This window comes from Octopus bimaculoides, chromosome 25, assembly GCF_001194135.2.
Source record: "Octopus bimaculoides isolate UCB-OBI-ISO-001 chromosome 25, ASM119413v2, whole genome shotgun sequence".
In the NCBI taxonomy this organism is placed as follows: Eukaryota; Metazoa; Mollusca; class Cephalopoda; order Octopoda; family Octopodidae; genus Octopus; species Octopus bimaculoides.
This window is the reverse complement of record NC_069005.1, coordinates 498,201-503,348: the sequence shown is the minus strand read 5'-3', so window position 1 is coordinate 503,348 and position 5,148 is coordinate 498,201. Positions and strand designations below refer to the sequence as shown.

Here is a 5,148-nt window from a genome sequence, read left to right as displayed (position 1 = left end):
TATATATATATATATATCTTTGTACACATTAGTTATGTTACAGATTGTTTACATGGAATTATCAGATGTCACTGCTGTCACTTGCAGCTAATCTACTTCAAAACTTTTTAAAACCCCACCAAAAAACATTTGCAGCCAACTTAATTTCCATAGCAACCAGCATAGTTTAATGCACGGTTTCAAGGGTGCAAGTGGACGGACAAGGGAGTGTCCGTTATGATGTCATTTGGCAAAGAGAGTAAACTAGATGAGATGTGAATAGTAAAAAGTAGGCCAGTAAGTGAAGGAAACAATTGATAAGAGAAGAGTTAACAGAACGAGAGAGGATTGGGCAGAGATTGAGAAAAACAACGGAAAGAGTAGAGAGTGTCGAATAGAAGAGCCTGGTTGGATGTGCTTGACTCTTTTGCTGTTGGGTTTCTATTGAAATACATCGTTGCCTTAATTTGAAAATCCTGAATAATATTGGTTTCAAAGATTGGTACAAGGCCAGCAGTTTCCAGGGAGGGGGGATAAGTTGATTACATTGGTCTTCTAGGGTTCAAACGCTACTTATTTTATTGAACTCAAAATGATAAAATTGCAGAAGCTTCTGCAACTTTACTTTTTTTTCTAAGTAGGAGCATTGGCTCTACAGAAGCCCATTTTTACCCCTGGGAAGGGGTGATCCAGATTAGTCTGGCCTCTTTCCTGTGATCTGTCTAGCATGGGTGACCCTGCTAAGAGCTTGCACTTCGGTAGCTTGGCTTTCAGGGTCATTGAGGTACACAAGACAGTATACTGCAACATTTACTCTGCTACAAATATCTCGACTCTAGAATCACATAAGATTTATTTAAACTCCATATTTAATCGGTTGTGGAGAGAAGAGATATCTCTTTCACCCTTTAGCATTCAGTTTTCTCTGTCAAATTCTTTCACATTGTTTTCAATTAATCATGAATTATCTCATGGCTTTGCAATTTCGATGCTGTGATTGTTTATTTTTAGAATGACATTGTAAGATAGGTGTGAAAGGCTGAATCTGGTCAGTTTTAACTTAAAATAGGTAGAATATTTGGGCCAGTTATGGCTGGTTTAAGGTCTAAATTGGGTTGAATATTCTACTTGTTTTGTGTTGAAATTGGCCAGCTTCTGCTTCTTGCACCTATCCTACAATGTCATTCTAAAAATAATCACATCCACAAAACCTCATAGCTATGAGATAATGCATGATTAATTGAGTACAATGGAAACCTTTGGCAGAGTAATCTGAATGTGAAGGGGTTAAAGGTTGCAGTGAACAGAAATTTCTTTGTGGACAACAGTTTTCTCCAGTCAAATGAACCGATCCTAGAAAAGTCTTGATAAACTTGAGACATTGTGGCTTTTATCTTATGTTTACGATAAAAGAAAGAGGAGTGTTAGCAGTGAGGAGAGAGAGAGAGAGAGAGAGAGAGGTGGGGGTTGGAGGTGAGTGACAAGGAGGGAAAAAGGAAGAGGAGGAGATGGTTAGACAAAGTGTAGGAAATCAAGAGAGAGAGAGACTGAGGAGCAAACACTTTGCAAAAGACTGGCAAGAGAGAGAGAGAGAGAAAGAGAGAGGCAGAGAGAGAGAGACAGAGAGAGAGAGAGAAAGAAACAAAGCTAGTTGTGTATAAAGAAGAAGAAGACAACAATAAAGATTTTAAGAAGTTGGAAAAAAAAGAAGTTGTAAATATAGATAAAAAGAAAGAGAGAGAGAGAAAATAAGAGACAAGAAATAGAAATTGGTTCATAAAGATAACAAAAGACAGATTCTGAAGAAATTATTGATGATTTGAATTGGCAAATAAATAAATAAATAAATAAAATATTAAAAAAAAAATCACTTGTTTCATCAGATTCTTGTTTTTTTTCTATTTCTATCGTCATTTTAACATTCATTTTTCAAAGGATGAAATACAAAAGGTGTGTATGTGTGTGTGTTTGTGTGTGTGTGTGTAAGTCTTCTTCTTGTATGAGTAATAAATATCTGAGGTTGTTTTATATTTAATGACATACAAAGGACAGAAATGTAAATTGATGAATAAATAAACTTAATAAGATCCAACTCTCTCCTTAGTTTCAGGGTTAATCACCATCCCTAGTGTCACCCCCACCGCCCCATCTTTTGAACTCAACTGATACAACAACCCATCTATCTGCTCAGATGTGCCCTCATCTTCACTTTTTCGAGACTCAAGCATCTCCTCCAACTGAACATGCTTTGGTTTTTCTTAGATGAGAAAAATTTCTGCCAGGATCAGATGGTGAACACACAGAACAACCATTGGCTTGCCGTGTCCCCAAATCATGTACCGAGAGGGATAAACATCAAACATCCAGTCAACCTCATGGTGTTTGGAGTGATCACTAGTGATGGCAACACTAGGCCTCCATTCATTTTCCCACATGGCCTCAGACTCAACATGGGGGGGGGGGCCTACATCAAGTGCCTGGAGGAGGTAGTGCTGCCCTGGGTCAAGAGAATGGCTGCTGGAAGACCTTGTGTCTGGCAACAGGACTCTGCACCATGCCACACAAGCAGGAGAACCCAGTCATGGCTGTCAGACAATTTCTGCGACCACATCACCCCTAAAATCTGGCCACCTAACTCTCCAGACTGCAAACCCCTTATTATGTGTGGAGCACAGTTGAGTGAGAGACCTTGTAACACCAAAGATGATCATGGCAAAAAAGTTCTTCACTAAGAATAAGTACAAGGTAAAATTGCTTCCTGCTTTTATAGCGAATTGATGCAGGTAGTTTATCTCGTCCCCCTCTGACTTTTAGTTCATACAATTGAAAAAAACCTCATTATTTATGGGATGACCCAATATATATAAAATCATCAGCAGAGCCACAAGCATAACGTATAAATTTGAGTGCACAATGTTCTTAATGGTCAGCAACCATTTTCCTAGGTCATGAATTTTTGACAGAAAAAACAAAATGAAGACAAAAGAGTTATAATAGAAATATAATAATTTCTAATTCAAAATATAAAAAAAATCCCCGTCTGCAGAAATTAAATAATAATAACAAAAAAAGAAGTAAACACCTTGATTTCTATTTACTGCAGTAAAAATATCAAATTTTTTTGCAGCTGTTCCATGTTTGCGTTATATTGAACAGATGTTTGTGTATGAGATGTGTGTGAATGTATAACATGTATAACTATCGGTGTGTATGCATATACATGGATGACTATATTATGAGTATACATACATGAATACAACGTATGTGTTTGTACAACATATATATATATATGTATGAATTTCGTTGTATATGTGTATACATAGTTGCCTACATATATGCAGGTATGCACAGAAGTATGTAATCATCAGAATTACATGAAAACCGTGTGTTCATGAAAAAACAACAACACAACAAATAATGACAAAGATGTTGAGTAACGACTATTGATAGCTTAATGAACAGCCTGGCACAACAATTAGATTTTCCTGGCTATTTCTCAGTTTGAATTCCATTAAAGATCATCTCTTTATTCTGGCAAAGATGAATATTTAGAACCACGTTTTGGGAACACAAGACAACGTTAACTCTTCTCAGACATTAAGGAATATAGCCTGTGTAGACGCCGTAATGGTAAAATGGTAAAAAGCTGCAAAGCATCTGGCTGTAGAAACCTTGCCAGATGAAATGGGAGCCTGGTGCAGCCTCCTGGCTCGCCAGTCCTCAGGCAAACCGTCCAACCCCTACCAGCATGGGAAGCGGATGTTCAATGATAATGTTGACAGTGGTGATACATATATATATATATATATATATATATATATAAACAGAGAGAGAGAGAGAGAGAGAGAGGGGGCTTTCCTTGAATGTACCACACAGTGAGATTGAACCTAGAATGGAATGATTGCAAATGGAACTTCTTCTTCGCCATAGAATGACATCAATGAACAGGTAATTGACTGGAAAGCACTCAAAAGATGAATGTGCAACAAATGTGCACCAGTTTCAACATAGTGCAACAGAATTGCACTAGTTTCACATTAAGAACACCAAATATTGTTATGCTAAATGCTTCACTAACCAAAATGGATTTAGATCAATAAAATATATTGGAATTAGTAAATCATCATCAGCATTATCATCACCACCACTACCACCACCATCACTAGCATGAACCATAGAAGGAGCCTCTATATGGTCATTCAGTGCTAGAAATAGCAACCAAACCCTCAAATTTGTGTTTCTCAACCTTTTTACCCTTGTGTAACCCTTAAAATAAATTACTTCTGAAAGAATGCCTGCACCAAAAAAATTATATACCATGACTTTCTCATATTTCCTTCATCATAGTTCACGTGGTAAATATCACCCATATATATATATATATATATATATATATATATATATATATATATATATATACATATATAGTACACGGTGTCCATATATTACAGACATCTCTAATATATTCCCAATGGTTGTTATATTTTCTTAATAACATAATAGGTTAGATAGGATGATGTCTATATTACAATATTACAATAATATGTTGTGTATGTATAGTAATACTACCATCATGAAATTAGCATTAGTTTATCTCACTCTTTCTCATGGGACCCTAGGGTTCCAGGGAAACCCAGTTGAGAAACGCTGCCTCAAATCAACACACTCACACCCATGCACACAAAGAACCCATTGGATAATATTCGTGCTGGACATAGGAAAAGTGGGGTTGGTCACGGTTGGAATGCTTTTAATTACCAGTTTGTGCTATCAAAGTGAAATTAAACAGCGCTGTGTGTGTGTGTGCATGCATTTATGTTATGCTCCAAAGAATTGGGCAAAGGAGGAGGAGTAAAAAGGCTACTCAAAAACAAAATATTACAATATTTCGCCCAATTTACTCGTCCATTTGGTCCTATTTACTCTAAGCTAAAAACTTCACAAACAATTACTCCAGGTTTCACATTCTCATAGGCTGGAAACATGAAACTCGGTCACAGAGAAGGTTCCGGTTTACAATTTACAAAATATCTACACAAACAAATAGACAGAGAGATGTGTGTGTGTGTGTTTATTGTTAAGCAGTGTAAAAACTGATGTTATAAAAAAAAAGCTAGGTGACCTACCAGTAGATAAACAGAGATTGATCAAATAAGTACCAGGCTGAAG

At 36.6% G+C, this 5,148-nt stretch overlaps 1 protein-coding gene across 2 annotated transcripts in view; it reads right to left on the bottom strand.

Moving 5' to 3' along the window:
- LOC106869553 (A-kinase anchor protein 10, mitochondrial) overlaps positions 1-5,148 on the bottom strand; it is a 26,401-nt gene that overhangs the window by 11,456 nt on the left and 9,797 nt on the right. The window lies entirely within an intron of this gene.